This window comes from Trichosurus vulpecula, chromosome 1 (genome assembly GCF_011100635.1).
Source record: "Trichosurus vulpecula isolate mTriVul1 chromosome 1, mTriVul1.pri, whole genome shotgun sequence".
NCBI classification, from domain to species: Eukaryota; Metazoa; Chordata; class Mammalia; order Diprotodontia; family Phalangeridae; genus Trichosurus; species Trichosurus vulpecula.
In genome coordinates this window covers 513,576,590-513,593,524 of record NC_050573.1, presented here as the reverse complement: position 1 = coordinate 513,593,524, position 16,935 = coordinate 513,576,590, and the positions used below count along the sequence as shown (strand labels likewise).

Genomic DNA, 16,935 nt, shown 5'->3' with positions numbered 1-16,935 from the left:
AAAAAGTGAATTACAAGGGTAATTTAATATACTACTCATAATATCCATTTAGATTTATTTTTTAAATGCTTAAAATAACTACAATGATAACTTCTGCTTAAAAGTGGTCTAAATTCAAATTTACATGACAAAATTATATGTATATATATATATCTACACACGTATATATGATTCTACCTATAATTTTTAAAACTCTATAAAATTAACTATTAAATAATTAAAACTATCTTATGTAAGACATTCTTGTAATAATTAAAAGGAGTATCCAACAAGACCTCATATGCTTACTATTATCTGCAATATTTCATATTAAATTTCTTTATTTTGGAAATTTTGTTGAATATAAGTAACATTTTAATCAAATATTTTACAACTTAGAAAATGCTTAACATAATATAAAAATCACATATCAATTTCATTTCAATGTTGGATTTTTTTATTTGAACAAAGGTTTACAATTTTTGGATCAATACCCAAGTCTTCAGTCAATCAGTAAACATTTATTAAGTGCCTACTATGTGCCAGGAAGCTAGCTGGTGCAGTGGATAGAGTGCTAGGTTTAGAGTCAGGAAGACTCATCTTCCTGAGCTCAAATGTTGCTTGAAACATTTACTAGCTGAGTGACCCTAGGCAGATCACTTAACATTATTTGTCTCAGTTTCTTCATCTGTAAAATGAGCTTGAGAAGGAAATGGCAAACTACTCTGGTAAGAAAACCCTAAATGGGGTCATGAAGAGTCAGTCATAAGTGAAAGAGCTCAACAACAAACAACAAAAAGGTGCCAGGGACTGTGTAAGTACTGAGGATACAAATATGAAAAAAAGTCTCTTCCTTCTAGGAGTTTATAATCTAATGGGGGAAAGACAGTACACAACGAGAGGCTAGAAAGTAAGATGGAGAAAGGTACCAGACTTGGAGGCATAGTGGGAAGTCAAAGAAGTCCCAAGTGCAGCCAAGCAAGAAATAAGGAGATACCTGAGCTAAGCTCTCCCTTTAAATGGAGGTTTGGAATTCAGGGCCCTATCCTCCAATCAGACAGGTCTCTGCCTGGTGGTGATAAAGTGGCATCCCAAGGCTGATGAGATCTTACAGAATGCCGAGGCTATCCCAATAATGAGCTTCCTGGGGCATGGTAGAGAAGTCTCAAAGTGGTGCAACCAGGTGAAGAATGAGGTTCTTCAATTTGGTTCCACATCAAACTTACTTTTTTTTTTACTTTGATTTAAAACAAAAGTAAGGTGAAATGCTCACTTACACAAATATGTGGTAGAAAATGTTAAGAGAATTTTATAAGCTCTCTTGCCAAGAAATGGAAAATATTTTTTTTTTATTTTTAGCCACCTAGCCAATTGATGAGAATGAATAGTTATATAAAATCTTTACTTTTCTACTGATTAATGACAGGTGCTATATTAAATGATACATGTACTTAAAATTTAATTGTACATATTGCTTCATTTTTAAACAATATATATAAACTAATCTGTGTAAAGAATCTCTTCAAACGGGATTTTCTCCTCTTGTACTACTGGCACACCAGCTAGACTCCCACAGAAGCACTGCTGAACTACTAAGTAGTGTTGCCAACAAGTTCATTTGAAAATCCAACAGAGAAGAGAACCATAAAATAAGTAGAGGATAAATTTAAATCAGAAAATAGTATTAATACTGCAATGAGAGGCAATATAAGGTTTGTTTCTGCCGAACATTAATGATGGTCCATGATGGCTTCAAAATGACTTGTAATGCCCAAAGATTGTGGTTTTCAAGCAGCTTGACATTTGTGCTGTAAGGGTACAAACATCCATAACATCTTGATGATGTGATTTTACAGCTGATGAGGTATGATCACCAGATAACAGAGAAGAATGGGGGAGCTACTCTGGTGCAGGATACAGAATGCAAATGAGCATAATACCCACATGGTTCTGACCATCTGTTTGGGAATGTGTTTATACTCATATCCTTGTGGCTGTTTGGAAACAATTTGATGATAGTTTGAGAAACTGAAAGAATACTTTGCACCTCATCAGAGCAGTCAGTTTAATGTAATTGCTGCACTGTGAGAACACCTAAATTGCTGTGTACATGATCGTGGTGGTTTCAGATCACTGCAAAGTCAAAACTATATTATTTCAAATATGCACATGCTTGTTGAAACACAGGACAAATAAATCTGTAACATTAATGAGCAATTATTTACTGCTCAAGTAGACCTTAAAGAATTTTTAGTTCCAATTCCTTGGACCATCATTCTGAACCCCTTTGGAACCACAGACCTAGAGAATTGATATATAATTAAAGAGGTTAGAATCAGGGTAGAGTCCTAGCTATAGTTAATATCCTAAACTTTTCCACAGAAAGTTGAGCTGAGTACCATCAGGCAAAAGCACTCCTCAGGGACGGTAGCAGTCACTGAGAAGTAAAAGGATAAAAATCTTCAAAACTGGCAAGGGACATTCAAAATGAGAATTGGGGCTCTAGTGAGGATACCTTATATTGACTTGCTCCATTGTGCTTTCATTGGGGGTGCAGAGGGTAAATTAGAGATACTTTTAACTGTTATCCTCCCCGTTCCCTTACTTTATCCATTCTGTAGTGGAGAACTGGATAGAGTTCTTAACTCCCCTTCCCTCTCTTACAGGATCAGACTGTGGTTGTTTTTAAAACTACTCTTTATGTGAACTATTTTTATAATGTGAAGCATTTCACAATATTATCCATGCATTAAAACATAGATAGCCTTTCAGATCTTTGCCAATTTTACTTCTTTCAATACTAGCAGTGAGATTGGGAACTGTCAGGAAGAAAGTATTGGGATTTATCTCTATACAATCTAAAATGTTCCTATCAGAGAGATTTTAGACTGAATATTTAAGGAGACACATCATTTATTTGATGACACAAGAGAACAGACTACTATAGGAATTAGGTTACCTATACTTCTTCCAGAGCTCTCTGCCCACAATGAAGTAGCTAATGGCTTTTTGACTTGCTTTAGTGATCATTTCCAAAGGTGGAAGAACCAACAAAGAGAAAATCTATTCTAGATGTGATTCTCTCTAACTGTGAAAAGCAGGTTGCTAGTCACACTAAGTCAAGTCAGCAGCATTTATTATTGAGCATCTACTATATGCTAGGCACTGAGCTGAGTGCTGGGGGTAAAAAGAAAGCCCAAAAAACAGTCCTTGCTCTTCAAGAAAGAAAGAGCTGGGAAGAGGATGGGAAACTCGGGAAGAAGTATGCTCTCCAACCTAGCGATTATGATAAAGAAGGAGAAGAAACATGGGCACAGTCTGATATGCACCATAGATTCTGGTAAAGCAATTTCAAAGGGTTTAGCGGAAAGATAGGTAGGATCCTATGGACTGTAATGTTTCAGGGGAAATCAATCCTGGAGGAATTGGAGATACTGAGGAATGAAATTCTAAAGATTCAAAGGGAAATAATCCCAATGAGGGGAAAAATGAGATTTCTTTGAAGAAACCAATGTGGATGCTCAGGAAACTCATAAACTAAGTTATATTTTTAAAAGAAGTGTGCAGATAAGAGGAAATAAGGCAATGTAAAAGACGAGAAATATGAGTATTGTATAGTCCTATAAAAATAGTGTCAGAAATGCTAAAGCTCAGAATGAACTAAGGCTAGTAAGGAAAACTGAGGACAACATAAAAAGGCAGGATTTGGGGGTGGGGGAGTTGTAGGTTTTGTTGTTGTTTTTGTTGTTTATCTCCATGTAAAGGAAAAGGAAGATCAAAGAAGATTTAGGACTTTGGGGCTGTGGGAATTGATCGAACCACACTGACTCCATCTTGTGACTCAATTCTGTAGCTAGCTCAGCTCTTTTTCTATTCAATTATGGGTCTAGTCCAATTTCTGTCTTGTGAGAAAACTTTATTCAATTGTGGGAATTGTGAGAAAACTTTATTGCATTGTATGAACTTATCCCTGCATGGCTAGGAAGGTGGACCACCTCTTTTTGCTTAGAGATCCTTAACTAAAAACCTAGGTTAGGCTGACCAGAAATTCAGTCAGATCTGGAGATTGATGCAAGTTTTCTCACAATTATACATCTCAAGTAACTCATATGTCTTATCTGAAAACTCACCCCATACTGGTCAATCAGTTGTTTCCATGTTCCTTTGATTATTTACAGACACTTGGAAGGAGCAGGACACCTTTTTCTGATTTCAGAGAATTGTACCCATTTGTTCCCCACCCCCAACTTGGAAAGTCCCTAATATTTCCTTCAATTGGAAATCAGATTACCTAATTTTGTATCCTTGTTAAATATTTTCTTTTAATATATTGCTATACACATAATACAGGAATGTGTTCATCCCAAATATTTGACGAAGAGTACAAAAAAATTTCAGGAACTGAAAACAATAATACATGGTGGGGTTTTTGCCATATTAAGCAAAAGAGAAGGAAAGGTGGCATTATCTGGGAATACTCCTGATCCCATCATCCTTAATGGGAATCAGCTATTTATTAGCAAAAGATGAGAATGACCATGACCCCTTAACATATAGGCCAGCTACTATATGTTACATAAAGCATTCAATCCATGAATCACTTTGAAATACTTATAAACACATACACACACACACACACACACACACAAAGTTAACTAAGGAATACAGTAGCAAAGGAAAAGATCCCAGCACTTTAAAAGACCAATTCATTATCGATTCAATAATTACTAGACAAGCCATTCACAAGAGTTACAACATTTGAATCAGACTCAAATTCTTAGTTTAGTCATGTACTGCAAATAATTGAGATCTAAGTTCACAAAAATATAAGAGTATTATAATTGATTCTCACAAGAAACATGGTTTTCCAGATAAATGTACCAATATAATGTCACAACGGGTACAAAATGTGGAATTTTTCAGGGATAGAGACCAGACCTGTGGCTTTATTGGTAGAAGAAAATTCCCAGATGAGGAAGCAGCACTTTCTATGCAATTTACAATCTTAGAGATGCCTGGAGCACTGAGTGGTTAAGTGACAGGTCAGACAGCCATGTGTGCCATAGGTGGAACCAGAACCTAGTGTTCTTGGCTCTGAGGCCAGCTGTCTTATACACCTGCTGTCTATCTCAGGAAGCCAGTTTAATTGGTTATAGTTTTTCTTGTACAATGTTCATTATCATGGCTTCTAAAGTGTAACTTTCAAGTGTAGCTTTCATACCAAAACAAATGGTTTTTTAATAATTAAAGGTACCTAAATGACATCAAATTAGCCCAACTGAAAAGCATATTAAATACTGCTTTATTTTGTGGAAATATTCTTCAGTTACATAAAAATATTATTTTGATTTGATAAGTATAAAATTATTCAAATAGGTCTTTGAGCTTGAAACTGGAGGTCAAATTGCCCCAAAGGCAAAAGGTCATAGTTACAAATTCCTTGGTTTTCTCCAGACAAGATGTATCAAGCACAGGGGTATTAAGGAGAAAGCTGAGGTTGAGTATGTTGAGAGTCTGACTGGTATCCTTCAGTCAAAGGAAGAATATAGTTAGAGTATTCAACACATACCCCATGGGACTTTTAATACATAGTTTAACACATAGTTTTGCATGGTAAGAGGGATGATAATATACCTAGAAAATATCCCAACAAAAACCTACAAAATATTAACAAAGCATAAAACTCATCACTCCAAGACAACCATGAAAAGATTAACACTTCCTTGCCAAAAAGGAGGAAGAAGATTGATAGATGTTCTCAGAAGATATAATAAACAGGTTAAAAATTAACAGAAATACTTCTAGAACAAACAAATTCCACTTTTTTAAAGCAATAGTAAAAGCTGACAGCAGGTGTATACCACTGAATTTGTCAAACATAATCAAAATTGGTTTATCTCTAGATGGAGCTTATGAAACTGCTAATATCCAAAACTAGAACTAAAAGACATGGGTGACATGGAATTAAAAGACATGAGTAACATCTATATGAATTCAATAATACATCAATAAAGAAGTATCAGAAAACTAATCAAGTAATTTGGATTTGTTTCTAGAAAAGGAATGATTTATGCCAGCATTCAGGATTTGTTCATTGCCACCAGAAATTACAGAATGTTTATCCTTAAGGATCCTAAACTTATTGATGAAGGTTATGTAATGAAGTAATAGAAACTGACACATTACTGAAAGTTGTAAAAATTCTGTTCAATTATGTCCAACTTTTCATGACCCCATTTGGGGTTTTCTTAGCCAATATACTCTAGCAATTTGCCATTTCTTTCTCCAGGTCATTTTATAGGTGATGAAACTGAGACAGAGTTAAGTGACCTACCCAGGGTCACATAGCTAGTAAGGGTCTGAGGCCAGATTTGAACTCAGAAAGATGAGTCTTCCTGATTCCCAGCCCTGTGCTGTATCCACTGTACCACCCAGCTGTTACTGCAAAAATTTAGCATCTAATAAATACCTAAAAATACACAGTTAACTAGAAAGAAATAGCAGAAGCTCATTATTCTTTATAAACTAACAGATGACAAATCCCCATACTATTAAAATTCAGAAATATTCTTGAGAATTCAACAAAGGAATTGTACTATAACCAAAGCATCAGTATAGACAATCTGAATGTCCCCCGTCCAAATATAATATTGATCTGAAAAAATTAAGAGGAATAATTCTCCAAACCATATATATGGTGTGAAAAGCTTTTAAAATATAGAAACCTAATAGAAGAAATTAGAAACATGTGGGAACATAACATAGCCTCAGCAACTAGTCACAGTATTTCTTGGAGATGATCACTTGTAGGAGAATGAGTCCTATCATTGGCATAGCTTACCAAAAGACATGGACCTGCCCAAGTGAGCCAGGACCTGGGTTTTGGGCTTCATCTTCTGTCTTGTTTCTTTCCTGTGTATAAGGGGCTAAGTAGAAATCCTAAGGTAGGTGCTTCCAACTTAGAGGTATCTTTGTGAGTTTGAGAGTTGGGAACTCCTGAGTCCTCAATTGGTGTTGAAAGTACCTTGGGAGAACTGCTGGAAGTTACTATAGCATTTTTTTTAAATTTATTTATTTAATTTTGGTTTTCAACATTCACATTTAAAAGATTTTGAGTTCTAAGTTTTCTCTCCTCCCTTCCTTCCACCCTTCCCAAGACAACATGCAATCTGATATAGGCTATACATGTACAATTACAGTAAACACATTTCCACATTAGTCCTGTTGTGAAAGAAGAATTAGAACAAAAAGGAAAAAAAACCATGAGAAAGAAAAAAGAGAGAGAGAGAAAGAAAATAGTATCCTTCAATCTATATTCAGACTCCGTAGTTCTTTCTCTGGGTATAGACAGCATTTTCCATCACGAGTCTTTTGAAATTGTCTTAGATCATTGCACTGCTAAGAAGAGCTAAGTCTTTCAAAATTGGTCATCACATAATGTTGCTATTACTGTCTACAAAGTTCTCCTGGTTCTGCTCACTTCACCCAGCATCAGTTCATGTAAGTCTTTCCAGGTTTTTCTGAAGCCTGCCTGCTCATCATTTCTTACGGAACAATAATATTCCATTACATTCATATGCCACAACTTGTTCAGCCATTCCACAATTGACGGGCATCCCCTCAATTTCCAATTTTTTGCCACCACAAAAGAGCCGTATTATAGCACTTCTTGAAGAAGATGGTTTCTCGGCAGGAAGATGAGCTTAATCCCTGGTCTAGATGACCAAAAGACACTAACTTAGAGGGAGTCATTTGAATAGCACAAGCTGTGGTAAAGTCAAAAGAGTGATTCTGCAGTACAACAAAATGCTTCATATTTTCATAGATGTGACAACCTGCTACTACTTTTGTTTAAGTTCTTTTGGAGGAGGGGTAGGAGAAAGGGAAAGGTCAATGGGTGCTTGGGAATCTTTTGAGTTTTTTGGGATTTCTTTTATGTGGAGGAAATAAATAGTTGTCCTGTGACTGATTTATATTGTGCATGGAAAATCTTTCTACTCCCTCCACCCCTTTTTGGAGAGATTCTTGTCATAAACCAAACCTAAACTTTAAGTTATTCATCCTGAGGCTCTTGGAGGGAGTGTAAAGAGCCAGAGAATTTGAAGGGGAAAAAAAGAGGCCAACCCCTCTCTTTAGAAACTAGGCTGTACCATAATGGAAAGAATTTTTAATTTAAAATTTTATTGACTTTTTTTTAATATCGCTTACATTTCCCAGTGTTTCCTGTCTCTTAGTCCCAAGAAAGTCACTCATGTTAGGCTAACTGGGCATGCAGATAATTCCAGCTTGTGTTTATAATAAAGAATATAAAAGAGGTTGAGAAAGGTTCAGTAAAACTAATCAACACATCAAAAAAGTATGTCATTATATGTAATGATCCTCACCTACAGTGTTCCACTTCTACAAAGAAAGGGGAAATCACTTCTCATATCATTTCTTTGTTACCAACCTTATGATTTCATAACTTACAGTTTTGATTGTATCGTTGATGTTCTTTCAATGTACATTGTTGCAGCTATTATGAATGCCTTTAAAATAGTTAACATTATTTGAATTTTACTCTATATTTCCATTAGGCTGGAGCCAATTACATTATTTTATATAATTATAATTTTAAAATGTCAATATGAATACATATGATCGCATCAGGGATTCATTGCTTCCACTAATTGATATGTATCCACACTTCACTTTGCATCAGCTAATAAATGTCTTCTCATGTTTCTCTGTATTCTTCATATACATTGTTTCTCATAGCACAGTAATATTCTATTATATTCACATACCAGAATCTGTTAGCCAGTCCCCAATCAATGAGCACCTACTTTGCATTCAGGTTTTTCTCACTACAAAAATTGCTTCAATTTTTGGTATGTATGGGGGCCTTTTGAAAATATTGACCTTGGGGTGGAGCCAAGATGGCAGAGAAAAGGCAGAGACTCACCTGAGCTATCCCAAATATCCTTCCCTGAACAATGTTTTAAAAAAACTCAAAATGAATTCTAGAGTGGCAGAAACAACAAAAGAATGGGATGAAAAAAAATTTCCAGCCCAAGATAACTTAGAAGGTCAGCAAAGAAAGGTCTGTCTCACTGGGGTGAGAGTGAAACACAGTCCAACCAAGGCAACTCCTTGACTGGCCAACAGCAAGACCCTTCACCCTTGTGCAAGCCAGAAGTGAGGTCCCATGTTTCCTGGTGCAAGCCAGCAGCAAAGCCCCAGGCTTTGTACCAGGTAGCCAATAGTGGGCTACACCCAGCACAAGCCAGCAGCAGGGCTTGGGGGCAACTAAATCAGCAGCTGCAGCTTCTAGAACTCTCAGCCCATAGACAGTAAAGGGGTCAGACAACTGGTCAGAAGGAAATTTTAAGGGATCCTTTGCTGGTACTGGGGGGTGGTACTCTATTGTATTGCCCATACAGTTCTGGGTCATGGTCCCAGGGCGAGGATGAGCACTAGCACACTAGACCACATAACCACAGGAAAGGGGGATACTGGTCATAGTTCCAGGGCAGAAAAGAATGCTTGTGGTCACTCACAGACCAGAACACAGAAAAGGAGACCAGTGACACGCCTCTCCTTATATCATACCAACTTGAAAGAATGAAAACTTAGAGACTTCCAGAAGTAACTCTGTAAACAGCAGTATGAAAAACCTGAAGCTTTGGACTGCACTCCCTCCACCCCGGGAGCAAAGCCTAACTGTAACATGAAGTTAAAAGTCAAGAAATAAGCTAAAGAAATAAGCAAAAAAAGAATCTAACCATAGAAAGTTAGTATGGTGACAGAGAAGATCAAAACACAAACTCAGAAGACAACGAAGTCAAAACTTCTGCATCCAAAGCCTCAACAAAAAAAATGTGAATTGGTCTCACGGAAAAAAATTCCTGGAAGAACTCAAAAAGGATTTTAAAAATAAAATTAGTTGTGGAGGAAAAATAGGGAAAAGAAATGAGAGTGATGCAAGAAAATAATTCTCAAAAGAGTAAATGCACAACAGTCAGTGACTATAGTAATCTACTATTTGATAAATCCAAAGACTCCATCTTCTGGGATAAGAGCTCACTATTTAACAAAAATTGCTGGGAAAACTAGAAAAGAGTATGACAGAAAGTAGGCATAGACCAACATCTCATACACTATATCAAGATAAAATCAAAATGGGTACATGATTTAGATATAAAGACTGATACTATAAACAAACTGGAGAAGGGAAGAATTGATGACCAAACGAGAGATACAGAACGTTATAAAATACAAAATGGATGATTTTGATTACATTAAATTGAAAAGTTTTTGCACAAACAAAGCCAATGCAACCAAGATTAAAAGGGAAACAGAAAACTGGGAAACAATTTTTACAGCCAGTGTCTCTGATAAAGGCCCATTTCTAAAATATAGAGAACTGCATCAAATTTATAAGAATACAAGTCATTCCCCAATTGATAAATGGTGAAAGGATATGAACAGGCAGTTTTCAGAGGAAGAAATTAAAACTATCTGTAGTCATATGAAAAAATGCTCTAAGTCACTATTGATTAGACAGATGCAAATCAAAACAACTCTGAGGTACCACACCACACCTGTCAGATTGGCTAACATGATAAAACAGGGAAATGATAAGTGCTGGAGAAGAAGTGGGAAAACTGGAACACTAATGTATTGTTGGTGGAGTTGTGAACTGATCCAGCCATTCTGGAGAGCAATTCAGAATGATGCTCAAAGGGCTATAAAAATGTTGCATACCTTTTGACCCAGCAATACCACTTCTAGATCTGTATCCCAAAGAGAACATACAAATGAGAAAAGGACATACATGCACAAAAATATTTATAGCAGCTCTTTTTGTAGTGGCAAAGAATTAGAAATTGAGGGGATGTCCATCAATTAAGGAATGGCTGAACAAGTTGTGGTATATGAATGTAATGGAATACTATTGTACTATAAAAAAATGATGAGCAAGCAGACTTCAGAAAAACCTGGAAAGACTTTTATGAATTGATGTTGAGTGAAGTGAGCAGAACCAGGAGAATATTGCACACCATAACAGCCACATTGTGTGATGACTGACTTTGATAGACTTAGCTCTTCTCAGCAATGCAAGGACTTAAAATAATTCCAAAAGACTCATGACGGAAAATGGTATCCATATACAGAGAAAGAACTTAGGAGTCTGAATGTAGATAAAAGCATACTATTTGCTCTCCTTTTCTTTTGTTATTTTGTTTTGTTTCTTCTTTCTCACGGTTCCTTCCATTCATTATAATTCTTTTTTACATTGTGACTAATGTGAAAATATGTTTAATGTAAATGTTTAAGTAGAGCCTGTATCAGATTGCATACAGTCTTGGGAAGGGGGGAGGGAAAGGGAAAGGGAGAAAATTTAAACCTCAAAATCTTATGGAAGTGAATGTTGAAAACTAAAAAGTAATTATTTAATTATAATAAATAAATAAATGAAAACAAAAAAAGTCAATAGCTTGGTAAAAAAAGGCACAAAAAATACTGAAGAAAATATTACCTTAAAAAGTAAAATTGACCAAATGAAAAATGAAGTACAAAAGCTTACTGAAGAAGATAATTCCCTAAAAATTAGAATTGGGCAAGTGGAAACATATGATTGCATGAGACATCAAGAAACAATAAAACAAAAGGAAAAGAAAGAAAAAATAGAAGAAAATGTGAAATATATCATTGGAAAAACAACTGGAAAATAAATCAAGCAGAGATAATTTAAGAATTATTGGACTACCCAAAAGCCATGATTTAAAAAAAAAAAGCCTAGACATCATCTTTCAAAAAATTATCAAGGAAAACTGCCCTGATATTCTAGAACCAAAGGGCAAAATAGAAATTGAAAGAATCCACTGATCACCCCCTGAAAGAGATACCAAAATGAAAACTCTCAGGAATATTATAGCCAAATTCCAGACCTTGCAGGCCAAGGAGAAAATATTGCAAGCACCCAGAAAAAATAATTCAAATATTATGGAGCTACAGTCAGGAAAACACAAGATTTAGCAGCTGCTACATTAAAAGATTGAAAGGTTTGGAATGTGATAGTCTGGAGGGCAAAGGATCTGGGATTACAACCACGAATCACCTAACCAGTAAAACTGAGTATAATCCTTCAGGGGAAAAACAGATATTCAATGAAATAGAGGACTAAACAACCAGAGCTGAATGGAAAATTTGAATTTCAAATACTAGACTTGAGAGTAGCACAAAAAGGTAAACATGAAAGAGAAATAATAAGGGATTCAATAGGTTAAACTGTTTACATTCCTACATGGGAAGATGATACTCATAACTCGTAAGAAATTTCTCATTATTAGCACAGTTAGAAGGAGGATACGTTGACAGAGGACATGGATATGAGTTGAACATGATGGTTTGATATTTAAAAAATAGAATTAATGGGTGAGAAAGAGGAATGCACTGGGGAAAATGGGAGGGAGAAGTAGAATGGGGTAAATGACCTCACATAAAAGAGGTGTGAAAAAAGTTTTACAATGGAGGGGAAATGAGAGAGGTGATGGGGTCAGGGTGAGGGGAGGTAGTGTTGAAACTTTCATCAAAATTAGCTCAAAGAGTAAATAACACACCTCCAATTGGGTATGGAAATCTACCTCACCTTAAACAAAAAGTAGTAAGAGAAGGGGATAAAGGAAGGAGGGGATTGATAAGAGGGCAGATTGGGAGAGGCAGTAGTCAGAAACAACTTCTGAGAATAGATGGGGTGAAATGAGAAAAAAGTAGGATAAAAAGGGGGAAATAAGATGGAGGCAAATACACAGTAATCATAACTGCAAAAAAATTACAGCACATAAAGGCCTCATTTCTCAAATATATAGAAAACTGAGTCAAATTTATAAGATTACAAGTCATTCTCCAACTGATAAATGGCCAAAGGATATGAATGAGCAATTTTCAAATGAAGTCATCAGTTAGTTATAGTCATATGAAAAAATGCTCTAAATCAGTATTGATTAGAGAAATGCAAATTAAAACTCTGAGTTCTTTCACTCCACACTTATCAGATTGACTAAGATGAGACAGAAAGGAAAAATGACAAATATTGGAGGGGATTTGGGAAAACTGAGACACTAACTTGGTGAAGTTGTGAACTTATCCAACCATTTTGGAGCCCAAAACGCTATGAAACTACATACTCTTTGACCCAGCAATAGCACTTCTAGGTCTGTATCCCAAAGAGATCAAAAACAGAAAGGAAAAAGACCTTTATGTACAAAAATATTTTTGCATTTGGATATTGAGGGCATGGTCATCAATTGGGGAACAGCTGTTGTGGTATATGATTTTGATGGAATATTATTGTGCCATAAGAAATGATTAGCAGGATGCTCTCAGAAAAATCTGGAGAGACTTACATGAACCAATGCAATGTGAAGTTAACAGAACCAAGAGAACATTGCACATAGTAACAAAAATATTATATATGGATCAAGCGTGAATGACATAGCTATTCTCAGTATACAATGATCCATGACAATTCAGAAGGACTGGTGAAGAAAAATACAACCCACTTCCAAAGAAAGAACTGATGAAATCTGAATGCAGATTTACGTATACTTTTTTAATACTATATTTTTCCTGTTTGGTTGGTTGGTTTTCGGTCTATTCGTTGTTTATTTTTTCTTTCACAACTAATATGGAAATTCCACTAATGTGAAAATGTTTTACATGACTGTATATGTATAGCCTATATCAAAGAGAATTTGGAACTCAATTTGAAAAAAATGTTTAAAATTGTTCTTACATAACAGAATTTTAGGAAAGGCAGATACGATAGACCTCTGGAGAAAACTCAATGGGGATGAAAAGGAATAAACTTTCTTTGCAGCAGTACATGGCACATACTCAAAAATTGACCATGTACTAGGGCATAAAAACCTCACAATCCAGTGCAGAAAGGCAGAAGTAGTCGAAGCATCCTTTTCAGATCATGATGCAATAAGAATTATTTTTAATAAAGAACCATGGAAAAATAAGCTAAAAACTAATTGGAAACTAAATAATCTAATTCTAAAGAATGAGTGGGCCAAAGAACAAATCAGAGAAACAATTAATAACTTCATTCAAGAGAATGACAATAATGAAACAACATACCAAAACTTATGGGATGCAGCAAAAGCAGTTCTTAGGGGAAGTTTTATATCCCTAAACACTTACATATATAAAATAGGGAAAAGGAGATAAATGATCTGGGCATACAGCTGAAAAAGCTAGAAAAAGAGCAAATTGAAAACACCCAATTAAATACCAAATTAGAAATTCTGAAAATCAAAGGACAGATTAATAAAATTGAAACCAAGAAAACGATTGAATTAATAAATAAAGCAAAGAGCTGGTTTTATGAAAAAAACCAATAAAATTGATAAATCTTTGGTCAATTTAATTTAAAAAAAGAAGGAAGAAAATCAAATTACCAGTATCAAAAATGAAAAGGGTGAGTTCACCTCTAATGAAGAGGAAATCAAAACAATAATTAAGAATTATTTTGCCCAATTGTATGCCCACAAATTTGACAACCTTAGAGATATGGATGAATATCTACAAAAACATAAACTGCCCAGGTTAACAGAAAAAGAAGTAAAATTTCTAAATAACCCCATCTCAGAAAAAGAAATTGAGCATGCCATCAATGAACTCCCTAGGAAAAAATCTCCAGGGCCAGATTATTTTACATGTGAATTCTATCAAACATTTAAAGAACAACTAATTCCAATACTTTGTAGACTATTTGGGAAAATAGGTGAAGAAGGAGTCCTACCAAATTCTTTTTATGACACAAATATGGTACTAATACCCAAACCAGGTAGAGTTAAAACAGAGAAAGAAAATTATAGACCAATTTCCCTAATGAATATTGATGCAAAAATTTTAAATAAAATATTAGCAAAAAGATTGCAGCAACTCATCATAAGAATAATACACTATGACCAGGTAGGATTTATTCCAGGAATGCAAGGCTGGTTCAATATTAGAAAAACTATTACCATAATTGACCATATCAACAACAAAACTAGCAGAAACCATATGATCATCTCAATAGACGCAGAAAAAGCCTTTGACAAAATACAACACCCATTCCTATTAAAACCACTAGAAAGCATAGGAATAAATGGAACCTTCCTTAAAATTATAAACAGCATCTACCCAAAACCATCAACAAGCATTATTTGTAATGGGAATAAGCTAGATGCATTCCCAATAAGATCAGGGGTAAAACAAGGATGTCTATTATCACCCCTACTATTCAATTTGGTACTAGAAACATTAGCTGTAGCAATAAGAAAAGAAAAAGAAATTGAAGGAATTAGAATAGGAAAAGAAGAAACTAAATTATCACTTTTGCAGATGATATGATGATTTATTTAGAGAATCCTAGAGAATCAAGTGAAAAACCACTTGAAATAATAAACAACTTTAGCAAAGTTGCAGGATATAAAATAAACCCACATAAATCCTCAGAATTCTTATACATTACTGACAAAGCCCAACAGCAAGAGATAGAAAGAGAAATTCCATTCAAAGTTACTGCAGACACTATAAAATATTTGGGAGTCTACTTGCCAAGACAAACCCAGGGCCTATATAAACATAACTATGAAACACTTTTCACATGAATAAAGTCAGATCTGAATAAATGGAAAAATATCAGTTGCTCATGGTTAGGCCGAGCTAATATAATAAAAATGTCAATTTTACCTAAATTAATCTATCTATTCAGTGCCATACCAATCGAACTACCAAAAAATTATTTTATGGAGCTGGACAAAATTATAACAAAATTCAACTGGAAAAACAAGAGGCCTTGAATATCTAGGGTATTAATGAAAAAAATGCTAGAGAAGGTGGCCTAGCCATACCAGATATTAAACTGTACTACAGAGCAGCAGTCATCAAAACTACCTGGTACTGGCTAAGAAACAGAGGTGTGGATCAGTGGAATAAGATAGGAATACAAGATGGAGAAGTCAACAACTACAGCAATCTACTCTTTGATAAACCCAAAGAGGCCAGCTTCTGGGCTAATAATTCACTATTTCACAAAAACTGTTGGGAAAATTGGAAAATGGTAGGACAGAAACTGGGCATAGACCAATATCTTATACCATATACCAAAATAAAGTCAAAATGGGTTCATGATTTAGGAGTAAAGGCTGATACTATAAGTAATTTGGGAGAGCAAGGAATAGTTTACTTATCAGAGTTATGGAAAAGAAAAGAATTCATGACCCAACAAGAGATAGAGAGCATTACAAAATGCAAAATGGATAATTTTGATTATGTTAAATTGAAATGTTTTTGTACAAAAAAAGCCAATGCAACAAAAATTAGGAGGGAAGTAGAAAATTGGGAGAAAATCTTTACAACTGGTATCTCTGATAAAGGCCTCATTTCTAAAATATACAGGGAACTGAGCCAAATATATAGGAATACAAGCCATTCCCCAATTGAGAAATGGTCAAAGGATATGAACAGGCAGTTTTCAGAGGAAGAAATTAAAGCTATCTATAGGCATATGAAAAATGCTCTAAATCACTACTGATTAGAGAAATGCAAATCAAAACAACTCTTAGATACCACATCTCTCTGTCAGATTGGCTAAAATAACAAAACAGGAAAATGATAAATGCTGGAGAGCATGTGGGAAAATTGGAACATTGTTGCATTGCTGGTGGAGTTGTGAGATGATCCAGCCATTCTGGAGAGTAATTTGGAACTATGCCCAAAGGGCCACAGGAATGTTCCTACCCTTTGTCCCAGCAATACCACTTCTAGGGTTGTATTCCAAAGAAATCACACAAGGGGGAAAAGGACCCATATGTACAAGAATATTTATAGTGGCTCTTTTTCTGGTAGCCAAGAATTGGAAATCAAAGGGATGCCCATCAATTGGGGAATGGCTGAACAAGCTGTGGTATATGA

The 16,935-nt window shown here is 35.2% G+C and overlaps 1 protein-coding gene across 1 annotated transcript in view; it reads right to left on the bottom strand.

Annotated features, from left to right (window-relative positions):
• CCDC192 (coiled-coil domain containing 192) overlaps positions 1 to 16,935 on the bottom strand; it is a 350,673-nt gene that overhangs the window by 205,855 nt on the left and 127,883 nt on the right.